The sequence below is a fragment of the Zingiber officinale genome, chromosome 4B (genome assembly GCF_018446385.1).
Source record: "Zingiber officinale cultivar Zhangliang chromosome 4B, Zo_v1.1, whole genome shotgun sequence".
In the NCBI taxonomy this organism is placed as follows: domain Eukaryota; kingdom Viridiplantae; phylum Streptophyta; class Magnoliopsida; order Zingiberales; family Zingiberaceae; genus Zingiber; species Zingiber officinale.
Genome location: NC_055993.1, coordinates 93,876,274 through 93,900,947, shown reverse-complemented (window position 1 = coordinate 93,900,947; position 24,674 = coordinate 93,876,274). Strand labels below are relative to the sequence as shown.

The following is a 24,674-nucleotide window of genomic DNA, read 5'->3' as shown; positions in this document are numbered from 1 at the left end:
TAACATATGGTATATATAAATTCCATTACAAGTGAAAATAGGAAAATATATAAATTAGGAAAACAATAAGTGTTTCCTAATAATAATTATTTTCTAATAACTAAGAAACAAATAACTATTTTCTAATAATAATTATTTCCTAATAACTAGGAAATAAATAACTATTTACTTATAATAATTATTTCCTTATACACCCTCTCAAGATGGTGTCCTACAAATGACATCAATCTTGCTGAGAATAGCAAACAACCGAGGTTGAGAAAGCAACTTTGTAAGTGAATCAACCAACTGATCCTCAGTAGGAATTTGAGTAACTTGTAGTTCGGAGGCATGACACCCAAATTATCAGTAAAAAGCACAACATGCGTGGTAACCGGAAGAAGCAGATCTGTCAAAAGTGACTAAATCCATTAGATCTCATATGTCGCAAAGACAATAACGCGATATTCAGCCTCAGTCGAAGAGCACACAACCGTGTGTTGTTTGGAAGATGAATCAGGAGTATTTATGAGAGATATCCGACGAGTGATGTCGTCAGTGGCAACCATTATAGAAGGCGGCCGATAGGTATTCTTTTAGAGCAAAATCCACCAGTGCGATCAATGAAACAACGATTTGTTGAACTTTGCCTTTGATGAAAGAAGACAACAACTAGAAGGAGACGAGGTGTTGTTGTTTGAAGGTTGGAATATGACTTGTCATCGGAATAAGAGCAGCAGAGAGAGAAGACTGCATTTTGGTAGCTGCATATGCTGGTGCAAATGTAGAAAATCTACTATTGAACAAAACTTGGAAAAAGAATTACTATTTGACCTATCAGAAGATGGCTAAAACAATACTCATGAAGGAAAGACCGCTATAATGCAGCTGTTGCTTAAAAAAAACAAACAAACAAAGGAGAGGAGGAAGAGAATGATGAAATTTGATATCTTTAAACTTAAGAAAAAAGATAATGACATTGCTCTTGCTATGAGAAAAAACAAGAAGAGAAAGAGAAAAGAGGAGAAATTGAACCTCGCTATTAATGGACTTTTTGAAAGAAGAAAACAAAATTATTATACGGTGGAAAAGAGGAAGTCAGAAAAGTGAATTTTTTTAGGACAAAAAAACATAAAAAAAGGAAAATAGGGGAGAAAGAAGATTCTAAGAAAACTAAGAGATCACAAAAGCGGCCGGACAGAAAGCCCGAGAAAAGGCGACTCCGATGAAGGAGGTGTCACAGGATGAACTTGAACCCGTGAAGGAGAAAGCGAAGGAAGCGGTGGAGTCGCTAAATTTGTAGGAAAAGGGGGCTAGTGATACAAGGACGTCGGCGACAGAGGAACAACAAGAACTATTTTTTTTTGTTGACGACGATAAGGCCGATGGTGGGCTGCCTTTGAACGATGACGCCTCCTCTGGCCGCAGCAATAGGTGAACAGTAGAAAAGACGCGACAGCGGCGAATCCCGTTCGGGTCAGCGGCAGAGAAAGGAGAAGAAAACTAAGGTTTTTTTTTAATCGTGAGAAAAGGAAACACGAAAGAGAGGAGAAAAAGAAAGAAAAAAAAAAGAAGATTGTTATTAAGCTTATCACTCTGATACCGTATTGACGATAGAATTCACACATATTATTAATGATAGCATATGATATATATAAATACCATTACAAGTAAAAATAGAAAAATACATAAATTAGAAAAACAATAAGTACTTCCTAATAATAATTATTCTCTAATAATTAGGAAACAAATAACTATTTTCTAATAATAATTATTCCCTAATAACTAAGAAATAAATAACTATTTACTTATAATAATTATTTCCTAATACACAATTCTTTTAGTCTAACATAGACAAGTTTATTGACTAGACTTCGCTCTACCATCAAACTTTTAAAATTTAAGATTGTTCCATGTGCCTATGGCCTGTGTACCTGCATGAACCTCCCTCCATATCCGTGAGGCCAATACTAGGGGGGCCACTAAGGTAGCGGATCTACCTTTTTTTTAAAAAAAAAAAAATTTAAGATTGTTAAATTGAAATTGAGTCTTTTGTATAAGTTGTAACAACTCAAAAAGGCAATACGGAAGTAGATTGTAAGTGCAAGGAATGAAAATCATTAAGCTTAAGCTTCCATGGATAAGATGCAGCTCTTTCTTTTTCACTTCTTGGAAATAGTAGCAGTAACTAGTGTGAAGGCTCCCATTAAGTAAGATTGAAAACGTCTCTCTATTAATGAACGAGTTTGAATAAGACAAGGTTTTGATAGACAAATCTTGTTCATCTTCTACGCTCATGCATTGAAGGAGATGAGCAACTTGTCATTCTTGAATACGTTGATAATAAGTGGCCTGATGCCTCCATTTAAAGTTCGATGACCTTCATAAATGTTTATACCAAATCCCAATATATATTCGTCTAATCAAGCAAAAACTAAAAGTTCATAGCTAAAAATTGGCAAAAGCATCTCAATATTATAGTTGGAATTACTCGACGACTTGTTTATCTGCAACAAACCTCAAGATTCTCAATTAAATGATCTGGATATTAGGGTACGTTTGATTCAAATTATTATGCATAACTTTGATTATATGATAATCACATAATCAAGATTATGGGAATAAAATATAATCCTAATCTTATTTGATTTAACTAGATAATGATATGCATTTACTATATTACCTCTTCTTCAATTATATGATTAATTTTGTAAAATAAATTAAATTATTAATAATAATAATAATAATTATAATTATAATAATAATAATAATAAATAAGTTGATAATATATATAATAAATAAATAAAAATGATTTATAATTTTTAAAATTTAAAATAAATTTATATATATCTTAAAATATAATTAGATATGTAATTACATGATTATATATATTTTAAATTTTATTGTGAAATTATATAAGTAATTGCATTAAAAAAAAAGAAATATTATTAACCTTTTCTCTTTTTTCTCTCTTTCTTACTTATTGAAATGAATATATAGATATGTATTTATAGATACATAATCATTTTAAAACTCCTTATGAATTTACATAACTTAGGAGGTTATTTAGAGATGATAGATTATGAAGATGAGGGAATTTATGAAGTATAGAGTTATGAACATTCACATATTTTATTTTACAATAAATTTATATATATTTAGATATGTGATTCCAATTTTTAATTCTTTTCCCATTTTCTTGTGCTTTTCCCTATGTCCGATTTTTTCACGTAGACATCTTCTCTCGCGCACCGGCTCCTCCACAAGGCGCCAGTGCACCACGAGTTAGTTCCGATCGATACTCGCAGAGCACGGAACAGTGAGGAACCATATCTCCACGAAGAGGAAAAGTGACCGACGTCGGAGGTATCGGCGCCCAACTTCAGCACGATCTTCTCCATGACGCGGTGCCTTGTGGCCCTATGGGGCTAGGTAGGATGCGCCGCACAGAGCACGTGGCGATGTTGACCGCGATGAGCTCACAATGACTAGTGCAGGCAAAAAGGAAGACGCCCCCGAAGCAAGCGAGGAAGTAGAGGTCCTCAGGAGAGTGACGATTGCGCTCGCGATAGGTATCTTGAACCTTTAGCCAAAGTGAAATCCCTAGGGAGCCTCTTCTTGTAAAATGTAAATGAAGAGCCATCTGTTGCCGCGATCGAAGAGTCCCTCATAGAGGCGGCAGAAGTCGTGAGTGGACATGAGAGAGGTGGGTGCCTTAGTGACGGATTGGACACGGAGAAGCTTCGAGAGGGTGAGGCGGAAGAAGATCTTGTGGAGGAGCTCGAAGGGGAGAGAAGGCATAGGCCGATGATAGTGACATCGCGATCAACATCCCTCATAATTTGCTCTCGCTCATCTCCTTCTCTTCGAAGCTTAATTTTGGAAAAAAAGTATTGATAACCTCAGAATAGTAGAAAATTATTCCAAGGTTTTTTTATTTTGGATTATATTCCCTGATTGTTGACGTGGCGAGAATGTTGTATAGTCGGGAATCACTGATTATTTAAACCAAACAAGATTATTGTTGAAGTTATCAACGATAACCCCTAACCAAACACATCCTAAGGATTTTTGAAGAGGAAGCAACTCTTAAGAATGCAATAAAAATAGTTGGAACATTATAAGTATGGTTACTGAACTATTATTTTATGGTGTTTGAACATATATAGCTGCTTATTCTTTCTATGAAATATATATTTTGAGCAGACCATAAAGATCAACATGAAATAAGAGGTGCAGAATCACTATTGTTTGATCTGAAGGCTATTAGGATAGCCATGGACAACTTCTCTGAAATAAAAAAGCTTAGACAAGGAGGATTTGGGCTTGTTTATAAGGTAAATCCTAAGATTTGAGGAACGCTGCATATAATTGTGGATGATTCTTCGACTTGATAAATGAGTAATACTTCTGGTGACACTTGAAAACAGGGAACACTGGAGAACGGAAAGCATGTAGCAGTAAAAAGATTTTCAAGAAGCTCAGGACAAGGACTAGATGAGTTGAAAAATTAGGTGTTTCTGGTGTTGAGTTTGGAGTTTAATTCAAACTATTTCTTTGTTTATTTTAATGCATAGATATATGCATTTAGTCTCACAGCGCTAAACAAAGAAAGGTTGGAAGGCCTTATATATGGAGCCCTTCCATCATTGCTTAGCAATGTTAAGGGGACCTACATGCATGCGTGGGCCGAGCCTAAATCAGGTGGTTTCGGGGGGTTCGAGCCGGAAATCCATAAACCGGGCACGCGCACTTAGTGTAATCCCTAGCTGTAGGCATTTAGGCTTTCATTGCTAAGCAAAGAAAGGTTGGAAGGCCTTATATATGGAGCCCTTCCATCCTTGCTTAGCAATGTTAAGGGGACCTACACGCATGTGTGGGCCGAGCCTAAATCAGGTGGTTTCGGGGGGTTCGAGCCGGAAATCCATAAACCGGGCACGCGCAGGGGGGGGGGGGGGGTGCAAATCCCTAGCTCGTGGGTCTCGCGCTTGCAGGCGGTCTAGTTTGTTTTTGCCAGTCTCTGGTTCTGTCTCGATCGTGAGAAAGCACATTTGCCCACGCGTCAGGAAGCGACGCCGACAACCGGAGATACATTCTCTTTTATTTATCTGTTTACGGCATGCTTGCTGTTTTGGTGCAATTTTACTACTGCTAGTGCTCTCATTATTTACAACATCTGGTTGCCAAACTTCGACACAAAAACCTTGTGAAGCTGTTGGGCTATTACTTAGAATCAGAGGAGAAACTACTCGTTTATAAATTCCTTGCTAATGCAAGTCTTGACAAGTTTTTGTTTGGTATAGTTTCAGGCTCCGTTTTTGGATGACAACATCCTCATTCAATGGAATTGAATATCTAGTAGTTTGCTAATCTAATACAATACTTAGTAGTGTAGTTGTTCAATTCAATTCTTGAATATATGTTCTAAGAACGGTTGTGTATAAGATTACATGAATACTTTACTCCTCTATTTCACATACCATGATCATTGAACTTAGTAACCAAATATTACATCTGAATGGAGCATATAATTCAAAGAGAAAGCAGTTGAATTGGGCAAGAAGGTTTAAGATCATTGAGGGCATCATTCGAGGACTTCTTTATCTTCATGAAGATTCATCATTGACAACTACCATACCACCCACGTGCCACCTCATACCTCTTTCATTTCTCCCTTTCTTTTATCCTCTTCCCCACGACTTTTCCCTTTCTCTGGTTCCTTTTTCTCTTTTCTGTTTCTCTCCGATGACAGAAGAGAAGAGAGATCACAATAGCCCCTCCCTTCCCTCTCTTTCTCTTCTTCCTTGTTCTCCTTCATCTGAGCAGCACCATCGGAGCTCGCTGAAGCTTGCTGGAAAAAGGAGGGGAAGGAACCCTTGCTTTTGCCCTCTTTTGGCAACAAGAGAAGCAAGTTGTTGCTCTCTTTTCCAACCAATCACAACTGCTGTCGGAGCTCCGCCGGAGCTAACTGTGGTCACGCCGAACTCGCTGAGGCTACGGGTAAAGAGAGAAAGATCATCCATTGCCGTGCTCTTTTGTTTTCAGCCCTCCCTTCTCCTCCAATAGCTTCAACAGCAGCCCTAGTTGCTGTCTTTTTCTTGGTAGCATCGCCGGAGTTCACCGGAGTTTGCTGGAGCTAGCTGAGACGGCCAGCGACAAACCCTAGTTGTTGCCCTCTTCTTCCAGCAACCACATTGATCCATAGAAGGTATATTTTATATACTTTATGCTGATCGAATTGTGGTTAAGATGGGTAAAGAATTAGATAATAATGGAGGTGTCTTTTAGGAATGTGAAATGGTACGAGAAAGCGAGATCAAAGTTGTAGATAAAAATTTAGATGTTCATGTCAGGGTTCTTATTATATAGTATTTTGACTATTTGAGTTATGTTGTATTATATTTGTAGACACGAGCTCGAGTGGAGCACGGTGACCTGCCGACACCCGCAGATTTTGCTGTATATAAGGTGGGTACATCTACTCTTGTATATTTCCTTGTGCATGAATAAATATATAAATTGGATTATATATATGTTGTATTATTGTTTTCAAAATGGGGATTAAACTGATATTACAAATAGCGAAATGAGTTAAAATATTAATTTTTTTTAGGGGGGGAGGTAAATAATTGATATTATTTCTTGTTCACATGTGGGTTCATATTAGGATTTATATAGGAAGGGTTGTTTTTAAAATTAAAGAAATATTCTGAATTACTCTTCTGTTGATACCTTGTCTTTTTGACTTGCTTGACCTTTCATACTTCATGCTTTTGATACTCTATATGTTGATACTTGTAGCTTTTTATCTATGTACCCTATAATGATAAATTAATAAACTTGATACGAAAATATTACCTTGATTGACCATTCAATATGAAAAGAGAATAATCATGATAAATGAATAAATATAATCATAAAGGTGAAATAATAAATATAGTAAATGAAGAATATTAAAAAGTGAAGACGGTGAGCCTAGCTTTGTATCAGAACTTTATATTAGAGTACTAGAACACCCACATATTATTGTGGTAGCACGGCGGCCCGTGGTCCAGAGTACTTGAACGTACACCCGAGGCGTGGTGGAGTGATGTAACCGTCGGTCAGTGTTTATTATGTCTTCCACCAGTGAGGGCTGATAGGTCGTACGCCATATGACGTATGCGACAGTCTTATACTCTGAGGAGGCTTTTAGCCTATCTATATGATATTACACTCTGATGATATTGGCTCCAGTGATTGACTTTTTAGTTGATTTATCAGATTCAGACTATTGATACACATGTTGATATTACCATGATAACTTATAACCGAGTGATTAAATAATAAGATTGAAGAATTGATCTTAACTGATGATAATATATGAAGATGAATTTTAATTTTAGCAAATAAATGTTAGATGATCATAACTATACACTTATGTATATTATCTGAGAACTCAAAGAAGAAAGAAAAGTTGAAATAATAAATGATACATCTTTGATATCTTAAACAAGATTAAATTCATGCACATCTTTCTTGAGTATCTACTTAGCCATTTGGCTAACTTTCTACCTTCCTTGGCCTCTAGTTTTGCAGGCACAGGGATCCTTTTGATATTGTAGTTGATTTTGAACTTTCATAGAGTTGCTCAGAGATCTCGACGTGCTGATTTCCTGATTTGTTTTATTTTTGGTTTTGTTGTATTTATATTTTGTAATTTTATTTCAGATGTCGTTTATTTGTATAGTTTTGTGGTATACGAAGCATATGATATAATATATATATATATATATATATATATATATATATATATATATATTTATATATATATATATAAGTTGATAAATTTCTTGGTTATGCTGTTTAGATGGTTTTTAGGGTTCTTTTTATTATATCGTCACCGAGTGGGGTACCGGGAACTAGACCCCCGGGGCGTGACATTCATTGGGATTTAAAAATCAATAACAAGGCATCTTGTTAGATGCAAACATGGATCCCAAAATTTTAGATTACTGTCTTGCAAAGCTTTTGGGTGCAGATGAAACCAAAGGAAACACTAAGATTATGTTTGGTGAGAGATAATCAACCTTGTAATATAATCAAGATTATATTACAAGATTGATTACTTTGTTTAATAAAATTTTAAAGGTGTAGTGTAATATAATCTTAATTATAAAAGGCCAACAACATTAATAAACGTTTGTAATTTGAATTACAAAGCCAACAACATGTAATTCAATTGCATTCCAAGGCCAATTGCATTACAAGTTTGCTTACATTATCCCTAACCAATCATAGCCTAAAAGAATTGTGGGAACATTGTACGTAAACACTCTATTTATCAATATTGTTGACCAAATTTAACACTTCAAATGAGTAGAAAGTTTCGAAGAATAGAAAATGTCTCAATGTGCTTTTCTAGTTAATGACAATGGATATATGACACTGAAATATGTCATTCAAGGGCTCTTCTCAATTAAATCAGATGTGTATAACTATGACGTGTTAGTCTTAGAAATTCTAATGGGTCAAAAGAATAGTGGTCACCAAGGATCCGAATATTCAATTGAACATGTTACTCATATAAGTATCAATCATCCCTTTCAATGAGCGATAGGAATCTGATACACATTTTATTCAAATGAAGTAAAGTTCTTAACTACACATGCTATTATCATCTCACTTTAGGTGGTATGGCGCCATTGGACCCAAGGAGTGCACTGCAAGTGATTGATCAAGATCTAGTTGAACAATGTCAAGCTCATCAAATATTAAGATGCATACATATAGGGTTTATAGCAATTCTAAAGCATGAATTATAAAACTGAAATCTGTAAACACTTATAATGATCTCGATCTTGGTTCACAAATCCTTTTCTATTTGGTCTTCTTCCTGGTTGTCGGAAGGACAATCACGATATGAAATCGAAAAGCCCTTCACTGTTCCACGAACCAAATCCCTCTCATGCTTGCTTCAGATGTTCTTCTCCACAAGACACACAATCTTTGCAGATGTAGTCTCTCAACAACTTGGCAAAAAAGACCCCTCACTTGGACTCACATGCCTATATAGGCGCTTGTGCAGTTGCTGAAACTTCTGCACAAAGTGCAGAAGTGGGAGGTAACCACAACCACGTCTACACAACGTGCAGACGTGGGTGCTACTGCTAACATTTACTATGCGTGCAAGATCCAATTCAAAGACCCACCATAGCCAATGTTGTGCATATGCTCAGCAGTCTCTTTGTCAACCTTCCCACTCCTTTAGCACCAACATTTCTCAGTAACCATAATACCACCAGTTATTCAACTGGTTTTCCAAGGATAGAGAACTCCAGCAAAAGCAAGGGAATTCTAATGAAAATTTCTGATAATAATGTTTCAATCTCTATGCTGGAGCTAGATAGTAGGAAAGTTCACCTCGTGTGTGTGTGTCTGGATTGAACTGCCAATATATTCCTATTTAAGTAAAGTTTAACTGAATGTTTACCTTCAAGTTTATTCTAATATGTATTTGATCTAGTTTAAGGAGTGATTCATAGTTAATAGGCCAGAAGAAACTATTTTGTTTGCTTAAACTAATGCCTAGATTGCATCAGAATTCAACACAAGGTGTTAAGTACTTTAAAAAAAAAATACCCATGCCTACCCACGTGCACGACCCTTCCCCCACCTCCTCCTTTTTCTTCCTTCCTCTTTTCTTCTCTTCTCCATCGAAGCCTTAAACCCTCTCTTCTTCTTCGTTTCTCTTCTCCAGCGACGACGAACAATAGGGCTCTCCCTGTTCTTCTTCTCCAAGCTTGCAACCCCTTCTCTTATGCTTTTCTCTTCTCCAACGGCCACAAGCAACAAGAGTTTCTTCTTCCTTGCTGCTGTCCTACTTCTTGGCAGCATCGTCGGAGCTCCTCGGAGTGTGCCGGAGCTCGCCGGACCACTAGGAAAGGGGGGGGGGGGGGGGGGGGGGGGGGGGAAACAAAGCCCTAGTTGCTCTCTCCTTTTCCCCCACCAACAGTAGCACCTTGCTGCCTTTTGTCTTCTCCAACCAGCAGCCCTAGCTGCTGTCCTTTTCTTGGTAGCACCGCCGGAGTTCGTCGGAGCTAGCTGAGGCGGCCAACGACGAAGGGAAAATAACCCTAGTTGTTGTCCTCATTTCCAGCAGCCACATTAGAAGGTTTACTTTATGCCTTGTATTAATCAATGTGTAGTTAGGAGGGTTATCTAGATTAGAACAGCGGTTTCATTTAGGAATGCGAAGTGGTACGAGATAGTGAGATCAAAAATAATGATCTAATGGTTTCGAGTCATAGATCATGTTCAGATTTTGTATCATGAGTTTATTATCATTTTAATTATTTGAGTTATTATATTTTGTAGATACGAGCTCGAGTGGAGCACGGTGACCTGCCGACACCCGCAGATTTTGTTGTATATAAAGTGGGTACATTTCTCTTTGACTCATATATTTATCCTTGTGCATGAATAAAGTAATAATGAAATTATATATATATTTATATAATTATTTTAAAAAGGGAATTAAAATGATACTTAAAATAGTGAAATGAGTATTAAATAATTAAATCATTGGAGGGTAAATAATTGATATTATTTCTTGTTCACATGTGGGTTCATACTAGGATTTATATGGGAAGGGTTGTTTTAAAAATTAAAGAAATATTCTGAAGTACTCTTCTGTTGATACCTTATCTTTTTGACTTGCTTGACCTTTCATACTCCATGTTTTTGATACTCTATCTGTTGATCCTTGTAGCTTTTTATCTGTGGACCCTATAATGATAAATTAACAAACTTAATATAAAATTGTTAACTTGATTGACCATTTGTTATGAGAAGAGAATAATTTTGATAAATGGATAAAATGGAATCCTCAAAGTGAAATAATAAAGATGGTAATAAAGAATTAAAAAGTGGATACTATGAGCCTAGCTTTATACCAAAGCTCTATATTAGAGTACTGGACCGCCACGTGTTATTGTGGTAGCGCGGCGGCCCGCGGTCCAGAGTACCTGACCGTACACCCGAGGCGTGATGTAGTCCTCGGTCAGTGTTTATTATGTCTTCCACCGATGAGGGCGGAGAGCCCGTACGTCAGATGACGTATGCGACAGTTTTATACTCTGAGGAGGCTTTTAGCCTATCCATATGATATTACACTCTGATGATATTGGCTCCAGTGATTCACCTTTTAGTTGATTTATCAGATTTAGACTATGGATATACATGTCGATATTACCATGATAACTTGTATACCGATTGATTAAATAATAAGATTGAAGAATTGATTTTATTAATGATGACAAGTGATGATAAGGTGAAGATCCTAAACTCTAATATAAAAATCTTACCTGATTATAGATAATGAGAAAATGATTATACATATATATGTATAAATGTAGAACTTTAAGAATAACCTAAAGTTGTAACAAATGATTGTGATTTACTCTACTTCTTTGACTTCTTCAATAAGATTAAATTCATGCACATCTTTCTTGAGTATCCACTTAGCCATTTGGCTAACTTTCTACATTCCTTGGTCTCCAGTTTTGCAGACACAGGGATCCTTTTGATATTATAGTTGATTTTGGACTTTCATAGAGTTGCTCAGAGATCTCGACATGCTGATTTTCTGGTTTGTTTTACTTTTGTTTCACTGTATTTACATTTTGAAATTTTGTTACAGATGTCGTTTATCTGTATAGTAATTGTAGTTTACGAAAACTATGACATATATATAAATTTGATACATTTCGTGGTTATGTTATTTCTATTTTATGTATGTTCCAGCCGTGTGATCTGATGAATACATTGTTTAGGTATATATATTGTGATGTATGTATGTATGCTTCATATTGTCACCGGTATATGGGAGATGCTGTCGGATTTTTGTCTAGCAGGGACTCCTCTGGGGGCGTGACAATTTTATTATTGGCATTAGAGCCCAGTTTTTCATTTTCTGTTCGTGGGTTTTGGCTTTATTTCGAGTTTTTTATTTTTGGTTTATGTAGTGCTAGAGCAAAGGAATTTTTATACAAGTCGAGTTGTATCTTTGAGCTATAGGATTTAAGGGTCATTCTTTGTTTTAATTATCTTGATTATAATTGATTAATGAAAATTTCATTTGATTTTATAGGAAATGCCACGAGCCTGTGGTTGCGGTTGGGGCAGTAGCCGTGCTCGTAGTCGCAACCGTGGTTGCGATAGTGGTAGTGGTCGTGGTCGGGGTCGTGCATGTTGGCGTGCCACTACTACTCAGGGGATCGATCATGGTTTGGATGAGGCCCCTATCTCCCCATCTGAGTTGATACCGGGAGCTCAGGTTGGTCCCAATATCAGAGTCAGTGGTCAGACTGAGGGACAACTGTTCGATCGAAAGCGCTAGAGGGGAGATGAATAGCGCTCGTGGATTTCACAATCGATTTCGGAAATAGTTAAAGTAAATGCAGCGGAAAAGAAATAACAAACACAGAAGACAAGAGGAGTTACTTCGTTCGGAGCCTATCTCGACTCCTACTCGAAGGCCCGGGTCGTTGACCGCTTTCGGTGGACAACAACTATATAGCGTAAATCTTTACAAATAGATGAGTACAAGTATGAGCTTAAAAAGAAAGATTATACCGACAAAATACAAATATGAAGTGGTTGTCGATTGTCCGAGTAGCAGAGTCTAGTTGAAGCTTTCGGAGAAGTGTATAAGGTCACATGTTCTTCTGTTCAAGATCGATGTATGAGCTGCACCTCGAGGCCTCCTCTTATAGCTCTGCAAGATCTGATCTAGATCCCCAAGTCTCGGGATCAGCTTTGACCCGAAGTGGATCGGTCGACCGATCCTCATGTTCAGTCGATCGATCAGATGATCTCTACCGCATCTGATCCGTCGATCTGTCGCTCCGCTTCGATCTGGTCAAACTCTATCCCTGGGTTCGATCGACCGATCCTAGGGTCCGGTCGACCAATCAGTCTCCTCTGACCCGCACACGTCGGCTTGATCCAGTCGACACCTATCCCAGGTTCGGTCTACCAATCCCGAGGTCCGGTCGACCGATCCCTGGTCGAGCCCGGTCCAACTTCTGGAGACCTGATCTGTTAGCTTGGAGGTTCGGTCAACCGATCCCAAGGTTCGGTCGACCGATCCCGGTCAGTTCTAACCCTGCACAAAAATATTGGAGGTTCGGTCGACCGATCCCGGTCAGTTCTAACCCTGCACAAAAATATTAGTTTCCTGCAAAACAGAGTTAGAACACAAAAGATAATATTTATAAATAAATTTGACAGTCACCAGACTGTCCGGGTCTGACTTCGAGTTTCCGACCGGAAACCCTAGGTCAACCCGACGCCTACTGTTCCCTCTTCTGGGGAACACGTCCTCACCTACTCCTCTCAGGAGATTTGCCTGTTGCCAGTACGATCCTCCAGATCGACTGGACTTTTGCTCAGCGTCCGATGCTTCCGGTGTTCATGCTGGATGTCCGGTCCTCGACCCATCCAGACTTCTACCCGATTCGCAACACTAGGATTTTAACCTAGGGTTACCACCCCCTAGGATTTTTGCCCGAAACGCCGACCCGCCAAGACTTCCCGCATAGGGTTACCACCCCCTATGACCTAGGGTTACCACCCCCTAGGGTTTTTCCTTGCCTAACCGCAGTTAGGACTTTTCTCCACCTAGGGTTACCACCCCTTAGGGTTTTCACCTGCCTAACCACAATTAGGACTTTCCTGAAACACTCAGTCATACACATTAGATAACAATTAAACTTAACTTTGAATCCCTTTGTCATTATCAAAACTAAGGTTCGATCGTCGGATGCTTCCCGCACCAACAATCTCCACCTTTTTTATTATGGCAACCGAATTCAAAGTTAAGTAAAAAAATGCAATAAAGGTAAATATAAATGAGTACAAGCATAAATAAAACCTAAGCACATTGAAGCTCCCCCTTAATGGGAGCTCCCCCTTAAACTGATTTCTTTTAGTTTTGAATTTTAGTTTCCATTTAGTTTCCTTTGAATTTCCTTATACTCTACCCCTTTGTCATATATCAAAATAAGGAGGGGGAAAAAAATGAGTTCTGAAATAAACACATAGCTTTTCAAATTAATTTTCTTGTAAATATTAAAGTCTAAGTGTTTCTTTTAAAATTTTTTAAAAAAAATTCTTCTAAACTCTAAGTTTAAGAAATAATTTTAAATTATTTTGAAATAATTTTCAAAGAATTTTCCAAAATCCTTTGAAATTAATTTTCAAAGGATTTTTCAAATAATTTTTGAAATTAATTTTCAAAGTATTTTTCACATAATTTTTTAAATTAATTTTCAAAGGATTTTTCACATAAATTTTGAAATTAATTTTCAAAGTATTTTTCAAATGATTTTTGAAATTAATTTTCAAAGCATTTTTCAAATGATTTTTGAAATTATTTTTCAAAGGATTTTTCACATAATTTTTGAAATTAATTTTCAAAGGATTTGTCAAATAATTTTTGAAATTAATTTTCAAAGTATTTTTCAAATAATTTTTTAAATTAATTTTCAAAGCATTTTTCAAATGATTTTTGAAATTAATTGTCAAAGGATTTTTCAAATGATTTTGAAATTAATTTTCAAAGTATTTTTCACATAATTTTTGAAATTAATTTTCAATAGATTTTTCAAATAAGTTTTGAAATTAATTTTCAAAGTATTTTTCAAATAATTTTTGAAATTAATTTTCAAAGGATTTTTCAAATGATTTTTGAAATTAATTTTTAAAGTATTTATCAAATATTTTTTGAAATTAATTTTCAAAAGATTTTTCTACTGATTTTGAAATTAATTTTCAAAGGGGTTTGCAACTGATTTTTCAAATGTTTTAATATGATTTTCAAATAATATTTTTTTTTCAAAGTTTTTTTTTAAAATGATTTCAAATAACTTTTTTCATAGTTTTTAAAATGATTTTCAAAGGATTTTTAAAATCATTTTCAAATAATTTTTTTTTCAAAGTTTTTAAAATGATTTTCATATAATTTTTCAAAGGTTTTTTTAGAATGATTTTCAAATAATTTTTCAAAGGATTTTTAAAATGATTTTCAAATAATTTTTCAAAATATTTTTAAAATTATTTTCAAATAATTTTTCAAAGGATTTTTAAAATGATTTTCAAATATTTTTTCAAAGGATTTAAGTTAATTAAGTCGATTCATTTGATTAAATAGAATTTATTTAAGACTAAGTTTAACCTAGATCCATCTCACCCGATTCTAAGTTATCAATCTGGTAATCTTATATAATTTTGTGAGATGGTTATATGTAATTTAGGTTATTTATAAGGATTAATTTACATTTGAGTTAAAATTTAGTTTTTCAATTAGTCAATTAAATATATATTTCAATGATTGATTCCCAGGTCAGGGCGAGACTCTAGGCCTTCTTGGGTATGGGATCATCCACCCCTTCCAAGATAGAATCGCTCAAAGAAATATATATTTAATTTTCTTTTTGAAGCTCCTAGATTTAACTAGCAAGTGTAAATTATATACCTAGATCCTTAAGCTATCCTAGTCTAAGCTTGTATATTGCAAGGAAAATAAATAAACAAGCATCAATCAATTTTATCTATTGGTAAAGATGGTCTTTCTATTGGCTCCCCCTGGATCATAGCCTCGATAGTGTCTATCAAGGTAATGGATCTGATCCTTGGGGACCCAATATAGTCCAAGTCCAACTTGATTAACCAAGTTTGACATGGGGACCCATGCTTGAACTATGGTTTTATTATTTCTATTTACTAAAGATAGATATGATTTATATTTGTTCTTGGTTTTAAATCCAAGTCCGGATTTGTTGTAAACGACTCACTGTTTTTCAAGAATCAGATCCAAATTCTAGGAACCCATAGTGAACAGTTCCAACGTGTCCTTGAGTTCTTTAATTTGAGTTTTCAAATTGGAATTTTCTTCCTCAAGTTGTTGGACTTGAGTTGAACTTCCAATTTGAATAGGCTCAGTTAAAGGACTCAACTCTGTCACTTCCTTAAGGGTTGTTACCTCCTTTTGGAGTGACTTGGTACGAACATTGGATTTAGCCAATTTCTTAAGCAAGTAAGGAATTAACTTTTGCAAATCAAATTGAGTTTCGGCAAGTAAGGCACTTACAGTGGGGTTCGGTCCTTCGGAAACGGATACGGATCCGTGGCTTCGCTCGGACTCAGTTTCCGACTCGCTCTCGGTTTCGGACTCGAATTCGGACTCAGTTTCGTCAATATTTACTTGTGCTGGCAACGCGAGGAAGCTTGTTGGTTCTTCTTCATCGGACTCGGATTCATCTGATGACTCGGACCAAGTTGCCTTTAATACCTTCCTTCTTTTCTTCTTGTTTGGACAATCTGGCTTGTAGTGCCCCTTCTGGTTATAGCCGTAACAGGTGACTTTAGACTTGTCCTTCATATCCGTTTGAGTTGCCCTTTTTCTCTTGCATATTTTCTGCACGAGCTTTATTAGTTCGGAAATAACTTCGTCTTCGTCCTCTGCGTCTGATCCGTCTTTGGACTCGGGTTTGGATTTGCGCCTTGACGTCGGTTCGCGCGTTCTGTTGGTACCTGCAACCAAAGTAACACCTTTCTCGACCTGGCGTGCATTAGTCTGCTCATGCAATTCTAGTTCTGAAAACAATTCATCTAATTTTATTGAAGATAAATCCTTGGAAACTTTGTAAGCATCAACCATGGATGCCCACAAGGTGTTCCTCGGAAAGGCGTTTAAGGAGTACCTTATGATGTCCCGATTATCTACCTCCTGTCCAATTGCATGAAGACCGTTGAGCAGATCTTGAATCCGGGCGTGGAGTTGGGCAGCTGTCTCACCTTCCTGCAGTTTGATATTAAATAATTTATTGAAGATTAGGTCTCTTTTACTTTGGTGTCGGACGTTCCTTCGTGAAGTTCAATGAGCTTCTCCCACAACTCCTTGGCACTGATGAAGGGGCCAACGCGGTTAAGTTCTTCTTTTGATAAGCCACACTGGAAGGTGCAGGTCGCCTTGGCATTAGCTTCCACCTTCTTAATCAGAGATGCATCCCAGTCCTCGTACGGTAGTGGCTTGCTGGCGCTGTCAGTTGGTAGTTGGAGTCCGGTTTTGACGATCATCCAGACTTCAAAATGAGTCTGGAGATATGCCTCCATCCGACCCTTCCAGTATCCGAAGTCATCTCCAGTGAATAGTGGGGGCAAGCTGTACTGTAGCCTTCTTGAAGGGCCATTTTAGATCAACTCTGAAGAAAATAAATGATAAAAAATTTCCAGGACTTGGTCCTGGATTAGTAGTGCTGGAAGTATTAAAAAGAAAATGGACTCGAGTGGTGTTGCACCAACTTCGAGCAAAAACCGATTCGAGAAAAGAATTGTTTTGAATGGTGGTTGCACCGATTCAAAACGACCCCGCTCTGATACTAATTGTTGGATCGAAAGCGCTAGAGGGGGGGGGGGTGAATAGCGCTCGTGGCTTTCACAATCAATTTCGGAAATAGTTAAAGTAAATGCAGCGGAAAAGAAATAACAAACATAGAAGACAAGAGGAGTTACTTCATTCGGAGCCTATCTCGACTCCTACTCGAAGGCCCGCGGTCGTTGACCGCTTTCGGTGGACAACAACTATATAGCGCAAATCTTTACAAATAGATGAGTACAAGTATGAGCTTAAAAAGAAAGATTATACCGACAAAATACAAATATGAAGTGGATGTCGATTGTCGGAGTAGCAGAGTCTAGTTGAAGCTTTCGGAGCAGCGTATAAGGTCACACGTTCTTCTGTTCGAGATCGATGTCTGAGCTGCACCTCGAGGCCTCCTCTTATAGCTCTACAAGATCTGATCTAGATCCCCAAGTCTCGGGATCAGCTTTGACCCGAAGCGGATCGGTCGACTGATCCTCATGTTCGGTCGACAGATCAGATAATCTCCACCGCATCTGATCCGTCGATCTGTCGCTCCGCTTTGATCTGGTCAAACTCTATCCCTGGGTTCGGTCGACCGATGCTAGGGTCTGGTCAACCGATCAGTCTCCTCTGACCCGCACACCTCGGCTTGATCCAGTCGACACCTATCCCAGGTTCGGTCGACCGATCCCGAGGTCAGGTCGACCGATCCCTGGTCGAGCCCGGTCCAACTTCTGGAGACCTGATCTGTTAGCTTGGAGGTTCGGTCGACCGATGCCAAGGTTCGGTCGACCGATCCCAGTCAGTTCTAACCCTGCACAAAAATATTAGTTTCCTGCAAAACAGAGTTAGAACACAAAAGATAATATTTATAAATAAATTTGACAGTCACCAGACTCTGGAAACCCTAGGTCGACCCGACGCCTACTGTTCCCTCTTCCGGGGAACGCGTCCTCACCTACTCCTCTCAGGAGATTTACCTGTTGTCAATACGATCCTCCAGATCGACTGGACTTTTGCTCAGCGTCCGATGCTTCCGGTCTTCATGCTGGATGTCCGGTCCTCGTTCCATCCAGACTTCTACCCGGTTCGCGACACTAGGATTTTAACCTAGGGTTACCACCCCCTAGGATTTTTGCCCGAAACGCCGACCCGCCAAGACTTCCCGCATAGGGTTACCACCCCCTATGACCTAGGGTTACCACCCCCTAGGGTTTTTCGTTGCCTAACCGCAGCTAGGACTTTTCTCCACCTAGGGTTACCACCCCCTAGAACCTAGGGTTACCACCCCCTAGGGTTTTCACCTGCCTAACCACAGTTAGGACTTTCCTGAAACATTTAATCATACACATTAGATAACAATTAAACTTAACTTTGAATCCCTTTGCCATTATCAAAACTAAGGTTCGATCGTTGGATGCTTCCCGCACCAACAACAACCTCATCTTGTTGCAGCTCATGTAGCCGTACCAGCTATTCCCGCAGCATCCATTATCATGGAAAAGGCCCGTATTCCTTTGCTTGCTAGTTCAGCAAAGGATCGTTTTACACTGTTCCATGGAGGCACTGATCCTTGGATGGCGCGTACATGGTTGGAGGATATTGAGGGCACTTTTGGGTATATGTCCTGTTCAGACACAGAGAAGGTAGAGCTAGCCGCTTATCATTTTCGAGGGCAAGCATCCACATGGTGGAAGATGCAAAAGACAGTATTTGGGGATCATATTATCTCTTGGCAGTCTTTTTGAGAGGCGTTCGAGAGACAGTATTTTCCTGCAGCATTTTGTATTGCTCGATGGCAGGAGTTCATGAGTCTCAAGCAAGGTGATCGAAGCGTGCTAGAATATAGTGCAGAGTTTAGCAGACTTGCTGAGTTTTGCCCACATATGGTAGCTCAGGACTCAAATCGTATGTTTCATTTTACACAGGGACTGACAGCATATATTCGGATCAAGATGTCTGGATTTCCTGTTACTACTTATCGGGAGGCACTTGATCAAGCCATATTTATTGAGATGACTTAGCAGCAAGTCTCTCAAGAAAGAGAAGCCAGCCGACAGACCTCGCAGAGCTCACACTCTAGACAGTAGAGTCGAGGTCGTCGATCTCGTGGCCAGGATACGACTAGAGAGTCTTCACGGTCACAAAAGGTGGCCAAAGTATCACAGGGATCTAGTCGCCCAGTTCCATCACAGCGGGGCCAGATATATGTGAAGTGTTTTCAATGTGGTGCACCAAATCACCTAGCTCAGAATGTCCACTGGATAAGAGTATATGCTTCTACTATAAACTGCCAGGACATAAACATATGCAGAAAGATTGCACTTTGAAGGCACAACATCAAGCAAGAGGATCACAGTCTCAGCAGGCTCGACCTACCTCACGACCTCCATAGTCTCGGCAGCAGAAAGGCCCACAGAGACCTCAGCAGCCTCAGCAATGAAATCCCCCACCTACACAGTCTGCTTACCAGCCACAACTCTATCATTTGCAGTCCCAGGTGGAGAGTGAGTATCACTCAGTACCTCCACTTCAGCAGTATCTTCCAGCTCCCTCTCAGCAGTATTTGCCAGCTCTATCTCAGCAGTATTTGGTAGCTCCACGCCAGCAGTACTTGCTACCTCCACCCCAGCAGTACTTGCTACCTCCACCCAAGCAGTATCAGCTACCATTATCTTATCAGCCTTCGACCCAGTCATACCAACCTTCGCAGGATCAGAGTCAGCCCTCTTCTTCTATCCAGAGGGGTCAACCATCAGGTCTTAAGTCAGGACATGTTTATGCTTTGACTCATGAGGAGGCATAGCGAGATGGAGGATCTGTTATCCGAGGTATTATTTCTGTTTATAGTATTCCTGCAGATATATTGATAGATACGAGTAGCTCGCATTCTTTTATTTCTCCTGAGTTCGTATGCAAGATTGGGAGGGTCCCATCTCTTCGACCTTATGGATTATCAGTATTGACACCATCAGGTGGAGTATTGATGTCAGATCAGGAGGTCAAGAGTTGTCCTTTAAATTTTGATAGTCATATCCTTACAGTGGATCTCCATGTGCTAGAGATGACTGAATTCGATATTATCTTGGGTATGGATTGACTGTCAGAGCATCATGCCACTTTTGATTGTTGAGCCAAAGTGGTGACTTTTCAACCCTTAGATCAATCATCATGGGAATTTATTGGAATCAATGACCGAGGGGTATCTATTATCTCAACTCTCTAGGCTCAGCAGTTGTTGGCTCGGGGATGTAAGGGGTATCTCTTGTCTTTAGTGAGTTCCAATGTGGATAGTTCTGTCCAACTTTCTGATGTCCACATCATTCGTGAATATCCTAACGTATTTCCTGAGGAACTTCCTGGCTTGCCACCTTGGCGACAGGTAGAGTTTGCCATTGAGTTGCTTCCTGGCACAGCTTCAATATCGAAAGCTCCATATCGGATGGCACCAAGAGAACTAGAGGAACTAAAGATCCAGCTTCAGGAGTTGCTAGACAAGGGTTTTATCCGTCCTAGTGTTTCTCCTTGAGGTGCTCCAGTGCTCTTTGTTAAGAAGAAAGATGGATCCTTGAGGCTCTGCATTGATTATAGGCAGTTAAACTCAGTAACTATCAAGAACAAGTATCCTCTACCTAGAATAGATGATTTGTTTGATCAGCTTAAAGGTACCTGTGTGTACTCAAGAATTGATTTACAATCAGGCTATCACCAGTTACGAGTTAGAGATATAGATATTCAGAAGACTGCCTTCCGTACTCGGTATGGACATTATGAGTTTTTGGTAATGCCGTTTGGGCTTACCAATGATCCTGCAGCATTTATGGATCTAATGAATCGAGTATTCTTAGAATATTTAGACCGGTTTGTTATTGTCTTTATTGATGACATTCCGGTATATTCGCGATCAGAAGAGGAGCACGAACAACATCTCAGAATAGTTCTAGAAACTTTACGGAAGGAACGCTTATATGCTAAGTTCAGTAAATGTGCTTTTTGGCTTACTTCCGTGGGATTTCTAGGGCATGTAATCTCTAGCAAAGGGATTTCAGTAGACCCCCAGAAGATTGAAACAGTTGACCGATGGGAACAACCAAAGTCAGTGCAAGAGATTCGTAGCTTTCTAGGATTAGCTGGGTACTATCGGAGATTCATGGAAGGATTTTCTAGTATTGCTGCACCTTTGACTCCGTTGACTAGAAAAGGAGTCAAGTTTACTTGGTCTGAGGCTTGTGAAGCAAGCTTCCAAGAGCTCAAGCAGAGATTGGTGAGTGCTCCAGTCTTAGTTATTCCCTCTGGAGATGATGGATTCATTCTTTACACTGATGCATCTATTCAAGGATTAGGGGCAGTCTTGATGCAGTATGATAGAGTAGTAGCATATGCTTCTCGTCAGCTGAAAGATCATGAGAAGAATTATCCTGTACATGATTTAGAATTAGCAGCCATCATTTTTGCCCTTAAGATTTGGAGACATTATCTCTACGGTATTACTTTTGAGATATTCACTGATCACAAGAGTCTGAAATATCTTTTCACGCAGAAAGAGTTAAACCTTCGACAGAAAAGGTGGATGGAGTTTCTGAAAGACTATGACTGCACTATCAACTACCACCCTGGAAAAGCTAATGTAGTAGCAGATGCATTGGGCAGGAAATCTAAAGGAGTATTGGCAACTCACAGGGCGGCAGTTACTGATCTAGTCAGACAGTTTTCAGAGTTAGATTTAACTGAAGTTGGGCAAACACAGCGTGGTATACTGGTCTCCTTGATCGCACAGTCCCCATTGGTGGAGCGGATTAAGGAAAGTCAAATGGAAGACCAGTATCTCAGATCTATCACTAGTGAGTTGGAGTTAGGCCCCAAGTCAGAATTCTCACGTGATATGGATGGATCTCTTCGGTTCCGAGGTAGATTGTGTGTTCCAGAGGTACATCCTGTTAAGGAGGATCTCTTTCGAGAGGCTCACCGATCAAGATTTGCAGTTCATCCTGGTGGTACACGAATGTATCGAGACTTGAAGCGATCATATTGGTGGAAAGGTATGAAAAGAGATATTGCATGTAACGACCACACCTCCCTACTACTCTCTAGAGGTGGACGCTACTTTACTACTAACTCTACTTAACTGGTATGATCGAAACCACGAGGAGTCTCTATTGAAAAATTTCGACAGCATCTCCCCTGTACCGGTGACCATAAACTGAGATACATATATAGTATACATCAGCCACAGGTGGCTGGAACATATATCAAACACCCACACAATTAAATAAGTGTCAAACACCAACATATCTACTTATTAAACAGAACTCATCTCAGCATTCAATCTAAAACCAGAATAATCTTCAATGACATGAAATGTAAGATACAATCTCAAATATTTATTAACCACTAAAACACGGAAACTCAATAACATCCCAGGTCTCTCCCATAGTCCTGGCATCACACACCATCCGCACCACCTTGTCGCCTTCCTTTGCTATATCTTTTCCTTTCCTTTATCTACAATAAGAGGAAATGCAAACTATAAGCAAAATTGCTTAGTAAGCGCTATCTAACTCACAAAACTCGAATATGCTTGTGAATATACTGAAATCTAAAAACTGAATGCTCAATAGGAAAACTACTCATGTTCATCTACTAGTAAAAGAAACATACTGAAATGATAAACATGTAAAACAAATCTATACAATCATGCTAGCATAAAGAACTAAACTTACTGAATTTTAAACACTTTCTGAATCTTATTTCATTTGTTTAAAATTTATACTTTTATACTTATGTGAAACTTATTTTACTTGTTCAAAAGCTTATACTTTTAATACTTCAAAATAATAATCAACTTCTCTTGGGCCCAGGCTAGTACCATTTTATGCGCGTTCCCTAATAGGTTGGGGTAGTGAGCCACCAATCCTAAAAGAGCAGACCTTGGTCTACCAGGGCCAAGACCTCGGAATTGGACACCTGGATTTGTTTAATGACAACCTCGGAAGTCGGGTACTAGCCTCTTCAAAGTAAAATATCTTATTATCTTAATTATTTCTTCTTTAAATGCCTTGGCATTTTAACAAGCATCTTGTGTGCCAAAATCCCTAAAGTCTTGACTTTGGGATCTACTTAAGGCCTTGGCCTTTTTCTTTCTTTTTTTTTTATTTTTCTTATCCTTATTAATACCTCTAATAAAAGGATGTCTCATACAAGGTTGATCTCAAATACTTTAACAAACCAAAATTGAATACTTAAACAAACTAAAATGGAATGCTATAGACAAACTAAAATTGAATGCTATAACAACTGAAACTGTTGTGCTTGGGAAGTTCCAAAATCGTAGTTTAAACAGAAATAAATCTGCATACTTTGCCTAACAAGATTCTGAAATGCTAAACAAATCAAAATCTGCATACAATATTTATCAAATTTTGCAAGCACTACTTATAAAAATCTGCGTACAATACTTATAAAAATCTGCATACCAAACTTATAAAAATCTGCATACTATACTTATAAGAATCTGCATACTATACTTATAAAATTCTGCACTTGTAAGCTTAATAAAATTCTGCATAATAAACTTAATAAAATATGCACTTGTAAGCTTAGTAAAACTGTATTCTTATAAACAAAACCTGTCACGCCCCAGAGGAGTCTCTGTCCGAAGAAATTTCGGCAGCATCTCCCCTGTACGACGGACAATATGAAACTTTCTACATATCACATATACATCAGCCACAGGCGGCTGGAATGATAACAATAAATAAAAACAAACACCACGCAGTTTATAAAGATATTCAGCCTCTGGCTGTCACAACCACGCAGTTAATAATAGTAATCAATAACAATAGGACTCTGACTCGAAATCCACCCTACTCCACTACACTCGTAAAGCTCAAATCCAACGAACTCACCTCTTCTGCCGTCCAGGCAGGCACGTAGTAGAATGAAATCCAATATCATATCAAAAATCCATCAAAAGGTATCTCCCATACAATATCCTTAGGAAAAATCCAAAGACAATACTAAAAACAAAGTCTGATATAGAAAAAGGCCAAAATAAAACAAATAACGAAATAGTAGAGAGCTAGCTCTACGTGCAGATGGGGGGCTAGCGACTGGAACTGCTCCGGACAGCCTCAACCTGAAAATATCAACAATGGAGGCGGGGTGAGTCCAACACTCAGCAGGTACAACTGATATGCATAATAAAACAAATAATGCATAACACTAAAGAGTCTCAAATACGAGAAGTGTAAGTGAATGCGAAATGAACAGAGATTGCATCAAAGGGATC

At 38.4% G+C, this 24,674-nt stretch overlaps 1 long non-coding RNA gene across 1 annotated transcript; it reads left to right on the top strand.

The window, feature by feature from the left end:
* The first annotated feature begins 5,713 nt into the window (after positions 1-5,713).
* LOC121975550 lies at positions 5,714-11,849 on the top strand. The gene is made up of 4 exons (XR_006110349.1): positions 5,714-6,187; positions 6,388-6,447; positions 10,336-10,395; positions 11,521-11,849. It is a non-coding gene; the product is annotated as an uncharacterized LOC121975550 (long non-coding RNA).
* The last annotated feature ends 12,825 nt before the right edge of the window (positions 11,850-24,674 follow it).